This window comes from Jaculus jaculus, chromosome 4 (genome assembly GCF_020740685.1).
Source record: "Jaculus jaculus isolate mJacJac1 chromosome 4, mJacJac1.mat.Y.cur, whole genome shotgun sequence".
In the NCBI taxonomy this organism is placed as follows: domain Eukaryota; kingdom Metazoa; phylum Chordata; class Mammalia; order Rodentia; family Dipodidae; genus Jaculus; species Jaculus jaculus.
In genome coordinates this window covers 163525066-163546206 of record NC_059105.1, presented here as the reverse complement: position 1 = coordinate 163546206, position 21141 = coordinate 163525066, and positions in this window count along the sequence as shown.

The following is a 21141-nucleotide window of genomic DNA, read 5'->3' as shown; positions in this document are numbered from 1 at the left end:
AGTCCGAGGTGCTTTTTAAGGAAGAAGTAATCCCTAAAGGATGACACTTTCAGTTCAAGGTGATTTCGAATGCCGTGAAAGGAGGGGTTAAGGCCTAGCTCAGTGGTGGAACACTTGCCTGGCACGCACAAGGTGCCAAGTAGAATCCGCTAAATCACACAAAAATGTAATGAGGTTAGGACAGTAAAAGATCGCAGGCTAAGCTTAAGAAGAGAGACCAGAAGTGGGGAGCTACCTCGGTCAATAACGTGCTTGTCTTCCCAGCATGAGGGCCTCAGTTCAGTTGCCAAGGCCCGTATAAAATGCCTGGCACGGTGGCACACACCTCTAAGGACTGAGGAGACAGACATCAAAGAATACCTGGGGCTTGCTGGCCAGCTAGTCCAGCCTAACTGGTGAGCTGCAGGATGATGAGAGACCCTGTCTCCAAAGAGGCGTATGGCTTACCTAAGGATGAGATCTGCTATTGTCCGCTGGCCTCCAGAGACGTGCACACACACACACACACACACACACACACACTCACGCACTCACGTACCACACACACCCAGGAACAGAAAGCACTGAAGTAGTACTTGCCACGTCATAATCCAGTACGTCATGTAAAAAGAGGACACGAATGGTCTGCCTTTAGAAATGTGTGTTTGTAAATGAGTGTAATAAGTCATCCCAGCTTCTCAATCTGCAAGAAATCATTTCATTCCAGAATCTTCATCAAATGCCATCATGACCTTTATAGTCTTGTCCCCTAGTCATACGGCAGGTGTCACTGAACGCCTCTTCCGTGCAGGCTTATGGGAGGAAGGCCATAAGAGCCAGCGGCCCAGCTGATGATGGTTCTTGCCACAGCGACCATTGCTAATGCTGCCTAATTCCACCTGCCCGCAGCATTCTTTAAAGGGATGTGGGCATGTTGTCTACAGAGAGCCCTGGCATGTGTCACCACTACACCCTTTAATGCTGCCTTGCAATTACTGTTACAGTCCTGCTACCCCTGCTTTGGAACACTGTGCCATCAACACATTTCAGAAGCCACACTGAAAAAAAAAAAAAAAAGAAAAAAGAAAAGAAAAAAAAAAACCCTTCATTTATTATAACCCTTTTCAACCAAAGGCAGCCAAAGGACAGTCTCATTGAAATGTTTAATACATTCAGAATTGCCTCTCTTTATTAATAACTTGGTAATTGTCCTTCAACCACCAGAGCCTCTTCTCTCTTTCCTTTTAGACTTTGGTATTGAAGGAAACCTGCTGCCTCACACGGAAACTTAGCAAATTTCCTATCTTACATCACCGAAGATCAGACACAGGGCAGAGGAGACCATGTGCTGTAAGTGGAAACCTGGACCACTGTGCAAGTCCTCAGGCTCCAAATTTCTGAAGTTAGGTGATGCACGTCCTAAGTCGGAATAGCAATAGTCATGTAGCAAATAATTATGGAAGGTTTCCTATTTTCTTGTGACTCTAAATAACGCTAGTTATTACTACTGAATTCAGACTTCCAAACATGATGCCTGGTCTCCAAGTCGACGTGAACAGTGACAGCAGTTTAATCTAATGTAACCATGGTAGAAATAATAATAATAATAATAATAATAATAATAATAATAATAAGAAGAAGAAGAAGAAGAAGAAGAAGAAGAAGAAGAAGAAGCAGCCAGTAATTTGAATCCTTGCATATAACCAGAGTAGAGGAATTCCACAAAGCTCACATTTGTAACTTCTCCAGGCTTAACTTCCAAGGCATATGTGAGGACCAGTAGAATCAGCACACACCAATAATCTTCCCCAAAGTACTACATACATATATGTTGCTATTTACTTTGGGACAGAATTTCATACTGTACCCCAGATTGGTTTCAGACTCATAGCAAACCTCTTGTCTTAGCCTCCTGAGTCCTGTGATTACAGACATGCCCCAACCCACCCAGTTTAAATTCTAAAATCTCTTGTTGCTCAGTAACAATCACCCCAAAACTTAGGTCCATTTTGTGTGTGTGTGTGTGTGTGTGTGTGTGTGTGTGTGTGTGTGTGCGTAAGCCATTTCTTTTTAACAGATTAATCCTGGCTGGCAGAGAAAGGAAATGCATGATGTGTCTAAACCATTGTAGTAGGAAAAGAATTAGTAGGCAGTGTTGCTTGTAGAATACAGGAATGCTGATTTCAGCTTCATATTGTTAGCGTACTTACCCCCCCCCCGCCCCGTGTTCTAAACCCAAGCAAAAAGGAACAAGGAAGATTTGTACTTGGAGTAAAACAGGCTTCCACTCTGCGGACATAAGAGCTTCATACCAGGGATGACGGTATGCAAAGCAAAATCAAAAAGAACAGCTGGTCTCTCTGACCTCTTGCTGAGAAGGAAGGTATGTTGCCCTCTAGTTCTATTACTCTATTAAGGAATGCTCTAAGATAGACCAATTAGACGAGGTATGTTCTTCCCTTTCCATTCCAACAATGATCCGCTAAGAGTGTACCCATAAAGACATAATGTTACAAATCTAGATATCCCAGAGGCGGAAATGTCAGTGTCATAGCCAGTCATAGCATTTCGATGTCATGAAATTATTGCATCTGATAATGGGAGCAAGAGGCTATAACATTCAAGAGGCTGTCACATTGAAACCAGACATACAAAGAAACTGCATGCCCTTAGCTATGGAGCTATACATAGATAAGAGGCCAGGCTTTTTTAGTAACAGAATCAAAGTCAAAAGAAATAAAAATAACTCAGAACACTTATGACATGGACTAACATTATGTGGCAAGCACAGTTTTACCTCTATCCAAATTCCTTGACTTTATGGTTTGACCAGCAAAAAATGCAGATTGTTGAGGGGTAGAAAAACTGTACCCTAAAGCCTAGTTCTGTGGTCAATAAATAGTGTGGAAATGCAGATATCTGGTAACCAGATCAAGAACTCTTCATTTAGAACGGAAATATATCTTTGGTACAAATAATTTATAATCCGTAAGGTAGGAAAACGGCATTTGTGATGGCTACAAATCCACACTGCCTCTCTCCTTGGTTAAAAGCTGTCTCAATGGACTAAAAGCTATGTAATTATTGGCACAGATCTTAGAAAACATAATTTTATTAAAACAGTGTATAAAAATTAAGAAGCGATCATCTTCAGAAAAAGGTAGCAGTGCAGGCATTAAGAGACGGGTGCCACCAAAGCTCACAATGGTGGCAGTCATGATTGGGACCACAAGGGTGTTCACTGGGGCTTCATTCCCAACTTATTTTATTGCTGGTGACAGTTTGTGCTTCCATTCCTATATTTCAGGTAACTTAGCCAAATCAACTGAGAACTTCTTTGCACCTTGAAGAGTTATTTCTTAATTCCAATTATAAATATATATATATATATATATATATATATATATATATATATATATATATATATATAAATATATATATATGTATATATATATATATATATATATATATATATATATATATATATATATGAACTCAATTCCATATTTTAAAAAATCCTGTAGTATCATCCAAGTCAATGCAATTATTTATTTATTTACTTAACAGGAAAAGAAGGAGAGAGAGAAAGAGAGCGTACCTGGGATTCCAACCACTGCAAATGAACTCCAGATGCTTGCGCCCCCTTGTGCATCTGGCTAATGTGGATCCTGGGGAATTGAGCCTGTGTTCTTTGGCTTTGTAGGCAAGCACCTTAACTGCCAAGCCATCCCTCCAGCCACAAATCAATACAATTTTTATATCACATCCTAGCAGTGGAAATTCCCATGAATGAGTCTTTAATTAATTCTGGGGTTGTTGCAGTCCGGTTCGCATTGCTGGTAGAAATCACCCAACCAAGAGTAGCTTCTGGGAAAAAGAGGTTTATTTTGGCTCACAGGCTTGAGGGGAAGCTTCACAATGGCATGAGCGGAGGGTGGACATCACCCTCTGGCCAACATAAGGTGGAACACAGCAACAGGAGGGTGTGCCAAACACTGGCATGGGGAAACTGGCTTTAATACCCATAAGCCCGCCCCCAACAATACACTCCCTCCAGGAGGCATTAATTCCCAAATATCCATCAGCTGGGGAGCTAGCATTCACAACACCTAAGTTTATGGGGGACACCTGAATCAAACCACCACAGGGGTATAGAGCTCTCAAGTGCTACAAAACTTTTCAGCATCTGGCACTGTGTGGCTCCTTCTAGCCAGGAAATCAATGTTTGGACCTGGCATCCCAAAGCAAGTCTCTGCCCATGCCCGTCATCTATTTTTTTCTGATTTCTTTGGCTTCTTCTACTTAGTTTCTCTAAAGTAACTTTTTCTCCTTTTGTCCTACTTTCCCGTAATATCATCTACACCTTCTGAAAGCTTTCTGCAGTACCCTTCTATACAATGCTCACCAAGGCTTGGCAAGTGTCTCATCCTAAATGATGATGTCATATTGAGAATATCAGTTGTGAATATGACTCATATTTCTTGAATTTCCAATTTTTCATAATGCAAAGTAAACTTTGTTCTGTCTTTCTTGAAGCAACGTCTCTTATGGTTAAGGCTGCCCTCAAACATATTATGAAAACAAGAATGACATTAAGATCCTAATCCCCTGTCTTTACCTCCCAAGTACTTATATTGATGGCATGTACATTCATACCTAGCCTAAAAATTGGTGTTTTTTTAATTATCCTTTGCTTTATAGTTCTCATGTTCCACCCATGAAGAGTCCATTTTCAAATTCAGTCATCCTTTCTGAATATAACTCTTCTCTTAGATTTGGAGTTGCAATCTTCCTTCTCCCTGGGAAATGAAAGAGAAATTGGTCACCAGACATCACCAGCAGGAAAAATTACTCACAGAGAACTCAAAGACCAGCATGGAGGCACAGAGCTATTCCTCACAAGGAACTGTAGCAGGCATCCTGCAGAAGGCAGTAACAGGAACCAAAAATTTCCAAACCCAGACAGCCGTGGACAGTCCTACACACGGCAGTCATTATAATGCCCTAATACAATAATGCCCTTTGCATATAAAATATTACTTAGAAGTCAATGTTCAGCCAATCATAAGGGCATGAAATCAAGGAAAGGGCTTCATTAGGCCCCAAGTAGGAAAAATTTTGCTAGCAATGCCTAAATACAGGTCTTATCAAATCACAGTGAAGAAGAAATAAGAATTAGTGCCAGGATCCCATTTTGCATTAGTGAACTATTTAGGGAAAGTCACTTGAAACAGCAATCATTAAAACAGTGATTCACATGTATTTCATGTATTTTATTTTGATTTAAAATATATAAATCTATGTAAAGTGTAACATTTTAATATGGGGAAAGAGCTTTTATTGAAGGTCTCCTGGTTGGTCACAGACCATAGCAATCTTAGTTTTTCTAAAATCAGTACCTTTAAAGTGAAGAATGAGTGCTTACAGACCAAACCCAAAACAAAATCTTTCTACATTGTTATATTTTTCTCTTTCTGGGTTGTTTCACTCATCTCATGTCCTTGCATTTCTTCTTTAAAGTTTTTTTTTTTTTTATTTATTAGAAAGAGAGAGGGGGAAAGATTGGGCATGACAGGGCCTCCAGCCACTATAAACAAACTTGAGATGCATGAGCTACTTTGAGCACCTGGCTTATGTGGGTTCTGTGGAATCAGACCTGGACCCTGGCTTTAACCACTAAGCCATCACTCTGGCCCATTATGTCTATGAATGCCTGATGAGTCTCCCATATCAAGTCTTACCTACACATCAGATTCAGATTTTATGGAATCAGCAATAAGCTTATTTTCACACTTATACTTCATGAGGTAGATATTATGTAATTAGCTTACAAAGAAAAGATAAAAACCATCACCAAGCTTAGCAATAAAGGTGAGCACACGGACTGGCTGGAGGAAGAAGACCTGTGTCCTATCTCTGTTACCCATTGGGTTTCTTTGTAGTCACAATATATTTGAAAATATCCATCTTTTATCTTCCAAAGAATGGCCGGTTAGGCAGATCATTGTTGGCCATCATTGTCCATTACCCAGTGTGTTTGAATATCTGGAAAAGGAGATCATTAATGTTAAGATTTCTGAGTACAACCTATTAGTTTTTTTTAATAAGTAGAAACTTTGTATGGATACATCATGCATTGGCACAATCATTTCCCTCCTCCCTGCCCCAACTCCACTAAGGGCCCTACTTAATGGGATTGCTGATATTCACCATGTAGTTATGGGTTATGAATTAGGAGAAAAGAAAAAGGAGAAAAGTCATTACTGGGGGGAGGCAAGGCCTCTGGATATTCCCTTTCACCCTGCATCTCTTACGTTCTTTCTGCCCTCTCTTCCACAAAATTCCCTGTGCTTTGGTGGGTGTGCTCTCAATCCACTTCAGTGCTGAGCTCTCAGCAGCTTCTAGGTTTCTGCTTTTGTACATTTTGAGAATCCTCAGTCTTTATCCCCATCACCCTGGCAAAGGTTGTTAGGATCACTGTGGAAGCAACTTGCTCAGCTCACCAGGTCCTCTGTGGTTTCACATGGCTGCCGTGCTAGGGGTGGTTCATTGGCTGACAGCGAGTCAGCTACCTTTCCTTGTCTTGATAGATTTTGATTGCCCTTGGTTCTGGCTGCTTTCTGGGGAAAAAAAAAAAAAAACAAACAGATTCTACAATAAAGAATAAGATCATGATAGGCTAAAGGGGATAAGCGTTGTTAATATGGAAAGATTTTGATGAGTGTTTCTTCACTTTTAGCCAAAGACCAGTGCGCGGGTTCTTATTGGAGTCCCTCTGTCTTGGCTCCCAGTTCCTGCTATGGGTTCCTTTCCACTGAGCAGACCTCTTAACCAATCAGAAAGCCACACCTAGTACCTAGGCTGTGTACCACTGTTGCATAGGTGTGCATATTTTCTTCAGCCTGTTGCTTTCATATAGCGGGGTCTCCTGCTTGCTCACAAAGTTGCTGGCCATTTCCCCCCAGCAGCTCATATAGCTCTTTTCAGCACCATACGGGCTAACCATCTGACTTCCTTCCATATTCAGCCAGATCTTTCGTTGCTCTGCGTTAGCAGCGTATGGTGTCATCAGCAACGGGGTCTCACCTTTCACCTCAGGTGGGTAATCAGGTGCTTTGACAGAAGCCTGTCTTGTTTTGGGAACCTCATAAGTTTCTGCAATCAACAGGTCAACTTGACTTTTAACCAATTTCTGGTCCTGGGTGTTACAAGCCAGGATTTTGTTCAGGAGTTTTGCATCTAAGTTCATCAGTGACATAGGAGTGTAGTTTTCTTTTCTTGTTTTATCTCTTGTCTGGTTTTGGTATTAGGGTAATGCCAGCACCATAGAAGGAGTTGGGCAGCATTCTCTGTATTCCAATTATGCTTAAAAAAAAAAGTATTGAGAAAAAGCAGTTGCAATTCTTTAATTAAGGTTTGATAGAATTTCGCCAAGAATCCATCAAGTCCTGGGCTTTTCTTTTTGGAGAGGTTTTTGGTTATATTTTCAATCCCCATGTATGTGACAGGTTTGTTTGTTTAGATTTATCTGCTCTGAAATTTAGTTTTTGTAGGTGGTATATGTCCAGGAATTCACTCATTTCTTCTCTGTTACCCAATTTTGTGGAGCAGAGAGTAGAGATTTTTAAGATACATCATGATGACTCTTCCAATTTTATTGGTGTCTGTTATGAACTCTCTATTTTATTTTCTAATTTTGTTAATTTGAGAGTTCTTTTTGTTTTTGTTTGACCAAATTGGCAAGAGGTTTATCAATCTTGTTAATTTTTTTTCAAGAACTGGCTCTTGGTTTCATCAATTTTCTTAATTGTTTTCTTAGTTTCCAATTAATTACTTTCAGCTCTGATCTTAAATATTTCTTTCTGTCTGGAACTCTTGGGGTTGGATTGTTCTTGTTTTTTCAGTGCCTTTAGGTGGATAATTAGGCTATTAATTTGAAAGCTCTTTGCCTTTGCTGTGAAAGCTTTTAGTGCTATGAGTTTCCCACTTAGAATGGCCTTCATTGTGTCCTATAAATTTTGGAATATTGTGTTTCCATTATTATTCAGTTCTAAAAATTTTTCAGTTTCATTTTTCACTTCTTTCTTGACCCATTCGCTGTTTAGTAGCATGCTGTTCAGTCTTCAGGAGCTTATGTAACTTCTGTTATTAATTTCTACCTTTAAAGCATTGTAGTCTAATATGATGCTGGAAGTAACATCAGTTTTCCTGGATTTATGGAGGTGTGCTCTATGCCCTAATACATGATCAATTGTAGAGAAGGTTCCAAGGGCTGTTGAGAAGAATGTGTTTTCTATAGAATTGGCCTGGAATGTTCTGTAGATGTCTGTTAGATCTAAATGATCTATATTATTGTTAAGAACTATTATTTCCCTGCTTATTTTCTGCTTAGATGATCCGTCCATTGATGATAGTGGGTATTGAAATCTTCTACTATGATGGTATTGAAATTTATTTCTGGTTTGTTGTCAACTAGGTTTTGCATTATAAACTGTGATGCACCAGTGTGTAGTGGAATAGATTTATGATTTTGATGTTCTCCTGTTGGATCACTCCCTTGATGAGTAGAAAGTGTCTTTCTTTGTCCTATTTGATTACTTTTGGTTTAAAATATATTTTGTTAGATATTAATACAGCCAAACCTGCTTGCTTCATATTTCCATTTGCTTGGAAAATCATTTTCCACCCTTTCACCCTGAGGAGGTGTCTATCCTTAGTGGTGTGGTGGTTTCTTGACGACAGTAAATATAAGAGTTCATTTTTCTGATCCACCCTATTCACTTGTATCTATTCTTGGATGAGCTCAGACCATTGATGTTTAATAATATAACTGTGAGGTTTTATTGAGACCCTGCAATGTTGGAGGCTTTATGGAGTTGGGTGCTTTCTTGGGCTTTGAATATTTTCATGCCTGTTCCAGTTTTGGTTATTCTGTTCTTCACCTTGTAGGCACTTGAGGTTGGTTTTTAAACTCATGTGTAGAGTATTCCCTGATGTATTCTCCGTAGGTTTGGATTTGTGTTCATATAATCATAGAGATGGCTTTTATCATGGAAGGTTTTCCTTTTGCCGTCTATTATGAGGGATATTTTTGCTGCGAACAGTAGTTTGTGATGGAAGCCATAGTTTTTTAGACTTTGGGATGCTCCATTCCAAGCCCTCAGGCTTTCTGGGTTTCCATTTAAAAATATGAGGTAATTCTGATAAGATTGTCTTATATGTTATGAGGTTTCTTTTTCCCCTTCTTGCTGCTTTTAGCACTCTCTTTTTGTTTTTATTTTATAGACTTTTTGCACTGATGTGCCCTGGAAAGTTTCTTCTTTGGTCCAAAGTGTTTAGAGTTCTGTGAGCCTCTTGTATCTGGATGGATCTCTCTTAATGAGAGTGGGAAAGTTTTCTTCAATAATTTTTTGAATATGTTCTCCATACCTTTAGCCTGAATTTCTTTCGCTTCTGGTATACCCACCAAAGATCCTAATGTTTTGTCAGTTTAGGGTATCTCAAAATTCCTTCATATTCTGTTCACACTAATTTTTAATATATCAGTTTTTGAACTCTGAACTATTTTTTATGTCCTGCATTACATCTGAGGTTGTGTCCTCCATGTGATTAACTCTGTCAGTGAGGGTTTCTGAGGAGGTTTTTACGACTTCTATTTGATTTTTGTTTTCTGTTGCATTTTTCTATGTTGTATTTATTCCCTAGTTGAGTTCCAATTTCAGGTCATAGTTTGATTTTCTTGATGCACCTTGGAATTCATTCTTGCATTTAATCAATGCCTTTTTTTAAAATTTATTTAAGAGAAAGAGAGAGAATGGGCATGCCAGAGCCTCCAGCCACTGCAAACAAACTCCAGAGCCATGCACCCCCTTGCACATCTGGCTTACATGTGTCCTGGAGAATCAAACCAGGATCCTTTGGCTTTTGCAAGCAAATGTTCTAACTGCTAAGCCATCTCTCCAGCCCATGTCTTCATTAAGCTTAATCATCTGTTTATTGAGACCCTCTGTTTGTTGACTCACCTTCAATTCATCTATCTTTTGACTACTCTCTGGTTTTCTTCAATTAAGTTAAGCAATAGTGATGAAAGTTATGTACTGTAAGAGATGAGTTAACTAATTCCATTTACACGATTGTTGGATTTTGTAATGATTTGCTTCTAGTTCAGAGACTTGCTTGCTCAGGATAAATATGCTTATTGTGTTATCATTTTGGGATTCAAGTTCTATTGTCTCCTGTATGCTTTTCTTGAAGACGTCCCCTGTGGGATTATGCAACAGTTGTGGAGATCTCTCAGTTTGTTGTCTCCCGTTGTTTTGTTTTGTTTTGTTTTGTTTTCTGTGTGTATGTGTGTTAGGATCTACTCATCTCAGGATAAAAGTCTGTTTTATTGTGGAGGAAGCAAGTCCTTGCCCTTGTCAGCTCTTCAGTGAGCAGACTCTTTTGGGTTTAAACTGGATTGAAGTGGGATGGCATCATGTTCACTGATGGAGGTTGTGGAGGTTGCAAGTGAGCCTGCAGCTTGGCTGGTGCCTGACAGGAGAGCTGTGGTCGAGAATTTCTTCACCCAATAATCACAACCATGTCTTTCCTGTGGGGCTCAGGGGCCGCAGGCCTCCCCCCTGCGGTGCAGGTTGTAGGGGTCTTACTGCTCCCCTCTGGCAGTGGTTGCCAGATATTCCTTTGCTCCCCATGTGGGGCAAGAGGGATACCCCAAGGGGGCACTTTTAGGTAGATACCAGCAATTGAGGGAAATATGGGCAGGGAAGGAGGTATGGAGTACTGGGCTCCAAGGTGCAGGATGGAGCTCAGTCTGGAGTAAGAACTAATGAGGCAGGAGGGATAGCATGGGGAGGAAGACCAGTGGAATTGCTGGTGGTGTGGATTGTACACACAGTTGCCAAAAACACTTCATCTCTCACCTGCCTTGAGTGCATACTTTCCCATCATTGAGTGCACAGGCCCCCAAACACGCTGGCACCTAGACAACACAGGCCCCAAACACACGCCACGCCTCTCACCCTCCCAAATCTCACAGGCTCCAAACATGCTGTGCCCCTCACCTGCCTGGAGCACACAAGCCCCATACTCTCTGCCTTGTACAAGTTTTTATGTACTGTATGTGACATGAAATTTTCTTAGGGATATTTCATAGTGAAGAATTTAAATTTTGAGGGCTGACAAGATTGCTCAGTAGTAAAGGCTGACTTTCAACTGACTGCCCAGGTCCAATTCTTTAGTACCTATGTAAAGCTAGATGCACAAAGTAGCACATACATGTGGAGTTCATTTTCAGTACAAAGAGGTTTTGGTATACCAATTTATTCTCTCTCTCTCTTTCTCTCTTTCTTTTCCCCCTTCCTTAAAAATAAATAAATAAAAATGTTTTAAGGGCTGGAGAGATGGCTTAGTAGTTAAGGCAGTTGCCTGCAAAGCCTAAGGACCGAGGTTCAATTCCCTAGGACGCAAGTAAGCCAGATGCACAAGGGGCACATGAATCTGTAGTTTGTTTGCAGTAGTCACAGGCCTTGGTGTGCCCATTCTCTGTCTGTCTTTTCTCTCTCTCTCTCTCTCTCTCTCTCTCTCTCTCTCTGTTTCTCTCTCCCCCCCCTTGCCAATAAATAAAAATTAATTAATTCTTAAAAAGGTTTTGAAATAATTTAAATTTTCTCCTATTCACCATGCTCATGTGACCCATTCTGTGCTATAGCACCTACAAATAAATAGTTAACAATGTAAGTCACAACACAGTGTTCTCTTTCTTGTTTTTTGTTTTGTTTTGTTTTCCAAGGTAGGGACTTACGCTATCCCAGGCTGAGCTGGAATTCACTACGTAGTCTCAGCATGGCCTCAAACTTACAGCAATCCTCCTACCTCTGCCCTCAAGTACTGGGGTTAAAGACATGCGCCACCACGCCTGGCTCAACACAGTGTTCTCTATTCCAGCTTCACTAGCCAAGTTAATGGTTCATTAGCCATTAACCACTGAATTTGTCTTGACTCTAGAAGTTGTTAGAAGATGACCATGCTCTGTTAAAGACAGCCCTCCTGGCTCCTGCAGGGAATTCTTATCATTTAAAACAGTCATAGTTCACCAAAGAGGCAATGTGGTATTTTGCTTGTATTGTGTCGTTTCCTCAACGGCATACACTGCCCTGAACCAGGCATTGGTCATACTGATGCAAATTTCCACTTCCTTCAGTACATATTTTTCAGGTTTCTTGGTTTGCTTCTTTTGAATTCCAGTGCTGGGGGGTGTACCCTGGGTCTCACACATGCCAGGAGTCTGACTTTCTAGAGTTAGAGCCCTTACCTTCTGCAACAAGCCTTTTCTTTCAGATCTTTTAAAAGCCAGACTGAGGGAACAAGCAAAGCAAGCTCCTTCAAGGGCTTTCTCAACAGGTGGAGCCTGGGTTTCTCAGTGCACTCATTTGCACCATGAACTCATTTCCACATTCTCTTCTTAAAGAAACCCCTCTCAAACATATAAGCTTCCTGTCAACCTATTTCAACCTATTTTTGTTTGTTTTTTTTTTCTATAATATTTAGAAAGCACAGACCTGTTCTCTCTGATTTCTTTTTCTATTTTACAGATATTAGAGCAATTGTTGCTTAAATTTTCTTATTACCTGGCACAAGCCTCAGGGGAGAATGAGAGGCATGAGAAAACCCTCCACTGCTCCCCCTTCATTTGCTGGCCTTTCCACCCCTCCTTCACCCCTGAACATTAGTGAACAGGTGACTCACTTCCAGAGGTCTTTAATCCAACTCTCAGATGTGGGTGCGACGTTTTCGGGAAGACAGAAACCATAGTTATATATTTTAATTGCTTAGGAGCTTTCCCATAGGTCAAAAGTAAGCTAGTCCTATCAAGTAGATGACTGTTGTGAGAAGCGGATCTCAGCAATGATGTGATGTGGGCATGTTTACAAGAGGGTGATGGCAGGCTCCAACAAGGTGTCATTGGTTACATTGGCAGCTGGGTAACCAGTGACCTAATAATGTACTGGTTCATTTCAGGAGGCACTTTTGCCTCAGTAGGGCAATGTCTAGAGACATTTGTGATTGTCACAACTCAAGGAAGGGTGTGTTAGTGACAGCCAATGGATGCCAGGGACATGAATAAACATCTTAGGAGGCATCTTCTTTACCCAACAAGAACATAATTACCCGAAAGTAACAACAGTTTGGAAGCTGGGATATCCTGTTATAAGACTACTCAGAGCCCGGTGTGGTGGCACCCACCTTAAATCCCAGCACTTGGGAGACAGAGGTAGGAGGATCTCTGTGTGGTCAAGGCCACTGTGAAAGTCAGACTTTACCTTCAAAAACAAAAACAAAAGACTACTCAGGCAGAAAAAGTAACCCAGCATCCTGTATGCCTAATCTCAGGAATAGACAGCCATCAATGATCTACTCAACCAGCCATTCTTTGAAAGATAAAAGTTTGATATTTTCAAATATGTTATGAATACAAAGAAACCCAGTGAACAATGGAGAATTAATTCAGATTCCTAGATTTTAAGAAAAAAAATATATATATATATATATTCTCAAATTCTTCGCAGGTTATGCTCATGGATGCTCTTGCCACTTCCTTCCCTGAAGCCCTCCCTCCCCTCTCCTCTCCTCTTCTTTTCCTCTCACTGACCCTCTAAGACCACATAAGATCTACCTGACACATTAGTCTAAATGCTGTGCAATATGGAAGCTGCAATGAGTTTGGAAGGATATTCTGAGGTAGCTGTGGCCATTCTAATCATGGACAGGAGACAGCCTGTGTGAAGCGAGAATTGGTGATCAAGTATTAAGAAGTTACAGTCACCTCAAACCATTTGAAATATTGCAGTACAGAATCAGAAGTGAGGGTAATGTCCTGAGTTCTGCCTCTGTGTGTCCAGCTCCCTCCTCTTTCACTTGTTCTTTGTTATTTCCTTTTTCTTTTCTCTTATTTATTTTTATTTTCTTTATTTATTTATTTATTGTTTTTGTTTGTCAAGGTAGAGTCTCACTCTTGCTCCGGCTGACCTGGAATTCACTATAGAGTCTCAGGGTGGCCTCGAACTCACGGCGATCCTCCTATCTCTGCCTCCTGAGTGCTGGGATGAAAGGCGTGCGCCACCCTCCTTGGCCATTGTTGTTTTCTTATGACACTAAGGTATATCTCAGCTGTAGTCATAATTTTGTATCCACCTAATGAAGGAATTAGATAGTGACAAATGCAAAAAGTTCAAGGCTGCTACAGTGACTGTCCACGTGCCTCAATCGCTCCCAGTGATGCAATGGTGCCCACCCGAGCTCATGTGCATCCATGTTAGCCGCCTGCGTGCGGTGCTGAGCCAAAAGCCAGTCCTGTGAGAACGCTCTTGTGCTATTGAAGCTAGCCATTCCTGTTCTTGGAGTGACTCGGTTCTCCAAGGACAAAATGAAGTCCCCAGCTAAAAAGTTCCCCCTGCCACCCATCAATATCACGGTGTTATTTTCCAGGCTGCTATACAAATCTAACTTCAAAAGGTGTTCGTTTGTTACCTACTCTCTAGTTCACATCAACAGATTCCACAGCTCTAGGAACAATGCCAGGACTTTGAATTGACTCTTGCTTCTCAGGTGATGCGTACGCACATTAAAGTTGGGTTACTCGTGCTTCCAGCACCGCAAAGACTTGCCCAAAGCATCATCCCTTCACCATCTTCTAATCACGGATTCTATGTCATGAATTATCTTTTGTTCAAATTTCTCTTTCTACGTAAATCCTCCTACCTGGTTTGTTAGACGTTCCTTATTCTCTATAATAGGACAGATTGCTAAAGATTATGAAAGTGACTAGAATTTCCATTCTTATTGGTTTTTTAATATATTTGAACAATTACTAAGCAATGTATTCAATTTTTAATGTAGTTTAGTTGAATATCTTAGTTCTACAAGGAGCTATGATATAGCAGGTAAACTTGGTGGCACATATCTAATGAAAAGAAAAAGAAATGGTCACTTTTACTTTGCTGCTCTTTTTTGTTGTTGTTGTTTGGTTTTTCAAGGTAGAATCTCACTCTAGCCCAGGCTGACCTGGAATTCACTATGGAGTCTCAGGGTGGCCTCGAACTCACAGCAATCCTCTTACCTCTGCCTCCCTAGTGCTGGGATTAAAATAGTGCACCACCACACCCGGAGACTTTGCTGCTCTTTGATGAGTTTCACATTCCCGTCTCGTGCACGCTCTGCAAAGTTCTGTAGATGAGATTCCTCATGAAAAGCAATACAAGAGATGGAAGGAAAGCCTCGGAGAGCTCATAGCATTGTAATGCAACATAAACTGAACCATTTTCAAATTCAATAATGATATCTGGGGGCTGGAGGGACGGCTTAGCAGTTAAGGCATTTGCCTACAAAGCCAAAGGACCCAGGTTTGATTCCCCAGGACCCACGTAAGCCAGATGCACAAGGTGGCGCACACGTCTGGAGTTTGTTTGCAGTGGTTGGAGGCCCTGGTGTGCCCATTTCTGTCTCTCTCTCTCTAACTCTAACTCTCTCAAATAAATAAACAAAACCTTTTAAAAATGATATCTGCATTTGAAAATTAGGACATCAAGCGAGGTGGCATTGTATAAGAAAAAATAATAAATTAAAGGGGAAGATTATACAACACTAAGGATTATGAAAAGCCATAAGGAAACCTAGTAAGCTAATTCAAGACATATTTTATTTTTTCAAAAAGGTTTGAACAAAAGCATTCTAATGGGTGGATAAAGCTTCTTCCGAAAGCTATAAGTAACTAATCATGACTCCCCACACCAGGGCTGAGCTACCTGCCTCTGACATGTAAGTCAGTCAGACCACTGGGATTCCTAAGACAATGTAGGCAGTCACTGTTGTTCTTGGGTCCCCACCAAAATAGACAGTAAGGATCCTGTTGCAGAAGACATCAGACATTCTGGTTGCAAGACACTGAGAAATCAATGTCGAACTAAAGTGGAAGCTCTTCTCCCTGCTATACTGGGCTGCTATACTTCCAGAAGGTGCTATGCAGACTGCTGGCGGGGAAACGTCATCAACAGTTCTCCACAGCTGTAGATCATGCGTGCCCACAACCAACCTGCAAAGTAAGTAAGTTGTGCCCACCGGTACAATAATGACACAACTGTCATAAGGATAGCCGACTCCTTTCTGATTGGATCTGAGCCCTGCTCCCTGGGACTCCATGCCTGGTACTATAATCCAGGTCAAAGTTCAGGAGGTGATAGGCTCTTGCAGGGAACCAACGACTATTGGTATGCTAAATGGACAGGATGTCAAACTGCCTTCTAAATGTTGGTTGATACTACTAAATAAATGATGCTCTCAGCCTCAATTACAGAAATTACTTTTGGCAGCGGACAGAGGTTAATGCAGAGGTGCAAAGCTGGGGAAAATGCTGGGAGTAAATGACTGTTGCGTGCTCAGAACTAAAAAGGGCACGGCTAACTCCTCCTCCTAGGCTCAGAGAACATTGCAGAAGTGTCAGAAAGAATGCATTACCCCAAAATGAATAAAAATAGCCCCACTAAGGAGAATCTTTAGTAGTTTGGGGAAAGGGGATTAAAAAAAAGTATAACCTTTGGGAAAATGAAATAATTTAAAAATCTTTAAATTTTATTTGATTTATTTATTTGAGAGAGAGAAGCATAGAGAGAGGGAAACAGAGAGAGAAAATGGGCGTACCAGGACCTCCAGCCACTGCAAACCAATTCCAGATGCATGTGCCACCTTGGGCATCAGACTTACGTGGGTCCTGGGGAATCGAACCTAGGTCCTTTGGCTTTGCCAGGCAATCACCTTAACCAATAAGCCATCTCTCCAGCCCTTAAAAAAAGCCTATTGAAAGAATACAAGACTTGGAGTATGGGAGGGAATACTGTGGAATTCAGTCTTCTGGATATAGCATGGCTGTTTCACACCTAAATTGACAGCAGTTGTGCTTTTCTGCATAAGACTGAGCTTGTCAACATTCCATCATGGACCTCACTCACCCCGAAGAAGGTAGTAGTAGTTAATGGTTACTGGGAGAGGGAGAGTTGTGTTTTTCAGTAGTGTAGCCTCTGATTAGCTGATCATTCTCCAGCACAACACACACACACACACACACACACACACACACACACACATGCTTATGCAAGCAATCCTAATGTAACCAGTGGTTCACAAAACAAAACAAAAAATACACAAAAATAGAAGGTATGAAGCTCAAAAGATGGTCCAGCTGTTACGGTGCTTGCTTGCAAAGCCTAACCACCTGGGTTCAATTTCCCCCATGATGCAGGATTTGGGGATTCAGGACCAGTCTCCCAAAATTTATGAACCCCAAACTTTTTGGTTCTATCCTACCTCTTTAATAAAGAATTAATAAAGATGGGCTGGGCATGGTGGCACACACATTTAAGCCCAGCAATAGGGAGGCAGAGGTAGGAGGATCGCCATGACTTTGAGGCCACCCTGAGACTACATAGTGAATTCCAAGTCAGCCTGGGCTACAGTGAGACCCTACCTTGAAAAGAAAAAAAAAAAGAATTAATAAAGACAGACTCAAGAAGGATAAATCATCAATGATTAAGTTTATTTAGGGGGAAATCACAAACTAAGGAGTGCCTTAAGGTAGAGATTGGGATCTACAGGCTAGAGCAGACTCATAATAAACACATGCGAAGTAGGAAAGACACTTCCATGTGGAAAACACAGCCTAGTCCGCCAGATTCATTGAAGAGAAACTGAAGCCTTTAAAGAGAGACTAAAGTAAAGCTGCAGACACGTGCAGGATAGAACTTAGACATATAGGTAGAGAGACTAGAAAGTATATACATGGCATCTGCCATGAGTTTTCCTGAAGAGGAAAACACCAAAGCAGAGACCAAGAAATTCGGAGGAGAAATGAGTGATAATGAAGGTCATATTCACGGTTACCAGGAGTTCAGAGAAACTGCACAGGTACCAAGTCTAGAGCTGATCAGAGCATCCATGTGGACAACACAGAGACCAGAGAAAAATCATGATTTTGTGTAACCAAAGTGAAAAGTGACCCCAGGGCTGGAGAGATGGCTTCACAGTTCAGGCACTTGCCTGCAAAGCCAAAGGACCCAGGTTTGATTCTCCAGATCCCACATAAGCTACATGCACAAGGTGGCACATGTATCCGGAGTTCATTTGCAGTAGCTAGAGGCCCTGAATCAACCATTCTCTCCCTCCGTCTCTCTTTCTCTCTCTCTCTCTCTCTCTCTCTCTCTCTCTCTCTCTCTCTCTCTCTTTCTCCCTCCTTTCTCTCTGTCTCATAAAAATAAAAAAATTATGAATATTTTTTTCAAAAATAAATGTCACCTTAAACTTAAAAAACAGAAAGGTTTAGATCAAGAAACAATGCTATTCTCTCCAGGCCCCTCCCAGCCAGGCTGGGTTGGGGTAGAGGCCAGACTCACGTGTGTCCATGAACTCCAGCGTTCAGAGCCGGAGAGACTCTCACACACACACACACATAAATTTGCTGGGTGGATTCCAGAGCCAGCCAACCTGAGTCGTTTTATTTAGATGATGTGCTATACTGTGGGCAGCAGGGGGCGCTGTAGATCAGTTTCGATCAGACACGAGTTCGATTCCTGCGAAGGGGACATTCTTGTGCCAGGGAGAGGTGGAAATGTGGGGTGGCATCCCAGGGTTCACTTCTGACCTCAATTCCTAACTGAAACTGCCTTTAAAAATAAAAATTCAACTTTCTCTTAACCTCCTTCACCAGTATCCACATAAAGCTGGACACATAAAGTGGCCCTCATATGTGGAATTTGTTAGTGGTTCCTAGAGGCCCTGGCATGGCCATTCTTTCTCTTTCTCTCTCTCTCTCTCTCTCTCTCTCTCTCTCTCTCTCTCTCTCTCTCTCTCTCTCTCTCCACACACACACACACACACACACACACACACACACACGTCTTCTGCCTCTGCTTGCAAATAAAATGAATTTTAAAAGAGTAGAAGGTTTGAAGATTAGTTCAAAAGAAGGGATTTACTGGGAGCAGGGGAGTTGAAAGGGGATAAGAAAGGGTAATGGGGTGAATACTATCAAAATGCATTACACGAGTGTATGAAATTGTCAAGACTAAAATTAAATTTTAAATTTTAAACAAAATAAATAAAATAACAGTGAGATTAACCTAATACTTTTAGCAATTCATATCAGGCAGATCAAGGCTTCATGCTTGCCTATCCCTTTCTAACTTTATCTCATGTCTATAGTCTTCCCATCTCTAAGACCGGGCAAACAGTGTCTACCTCACAGGGAGCTTACTTAGGATTCCATTGGTTAAAGCACATAAAGCCATCATCATTCACTGTGAGGTGACTGTCCTTGGCCGTCTCTAAGTGGCTATGCCTGCCTGTGGGTCCCATGGCCTGGCTTTGAAAAACAACACACCCTCAGGCCTCTTGGTGAGAATGAAGCCCATTTCTAGAAGCGACGATGCAGTTTTCATTTTCGATTTAATGCGAGACAGGTGTATCAAGTGCTTTTTTTGTGTGTGTACAAGAGACGGTGGGTAATTGTAAAAGGAATTTGAAGAGCTAAATCACAAGGATGAAAAATTGTTTCTGGTTGCGAGGAAACTTCCGATGCGCTGAGGTTGGAAATGAGGGCGACTGATCAACAGAAAACGGAAGCAGAGCAGCTGCAAGAGAGAGGAGAACTAGCAGAGATGGTCTTTGAGAGAGGGTTGAAGGACTGAAGGATGGTGTCCGGGTGCTTTGTGAGTAGGCAGAGATTTCTGGTCCGAAGCAACAGCTTAGCAGCCGCAGTGCAGGCAAGACGGGGTGGAAAATGCCAATGCAGCTGGAGAAAGAGAAAAGCAAAGGAGTGGGGCTGGGCTAGAGGCTCAGAGACAGAAAGCCAACAACTGCCCAGCAGGAAGTGCTGCAGAACATAGCCACACAGGTCCCAGCACTGTCATTGGTGCTCCTTCGACTTGTCCCCTATTTTTTTTTTTTTTGTTGTTGTTTATTAAAGCCTTTTCTTCCCAAATAACTTCCTTCATTTTCTGGCTAGTTGGCTCGATTGTTAAAATGCTTCGTAGAATAGCAGCCTCTGAAAACTTAAGAATAGAGCTGATTACTCTTTCCCGTTTCGTTTTCTCCTTGGCTATTTTACATCCCCCCGCCCTGTTTGGCAGCTCAAGTCACATTGACTTCTCTTTTTAAATATTATATTACAAATTTATTTTTATTTAGCTACCCACTTGCTCCAGATCTTCTCACTCACCAGATTTCTCAGGGGGACTACAAATCTGATTCCATTTCTCCCCAGATGTACAAGTTTACATTCTCCCCGTTTAATCTCATTTTGATTTGAGTCCATATTTGTAACCTTTTCAAGTTCCAGATAAGTGGTTTCTAAGTCATTATCCATGTTTACAACATTGCCTAATATAGCATCATTTCAAGATATATTAATGTGTTCTTATTCCTGCAGATACTAATTGAAGAGTTGGAAAAAAATGAGTAGAAACTAGATCTGTTCCCATGATACCCTAATGCCCTCTCTCCCTTTGCAATTTATCAAGTTAAGGCCACTGTTTTCTGTATAACTTGTATTACTTATGACTTCTGCAATACAATCTTAGCTGAACTGCTTTTCATGGAAAATGGATAGGTTATATTCATTTAAAATAAATTTCTAATTTATATTTGCAAATTCTATCAGAAAAGCAGCCCTTCAAAATCATCAATGTTTCTCTCTAGTCCATGCAAATATTTCAAAAACACCTATTATAATGTCTCCATAAGACTAGCGTGCTGACCACAGAACTCAACACTTGCTTGAATCTGATGAATGTAACACATCCCAGTTATCTTTGTTGTTGTTTAGACATTTACATACATTTTCCCGATTCATTGTCAAATTTAATAAACATATATTCTATTTCCAGATACTTTTTTATTAACAAGAGTTCTGATACACTGATAAGAAAATATGACAATAAATCAACTAAAAGATAATTCACATAAGACGAATTACAGAGGGTTAACAAATGAGAAGTTACCAAAAAGCTTTAAGTATATGAGATAAAATTTTATTTGATAACATCTCATATCTCTCTGACCATGATTAGTACTGGGAAAACCTATAGATGCTTATATTCTCAAGTGTTAATTTGACCA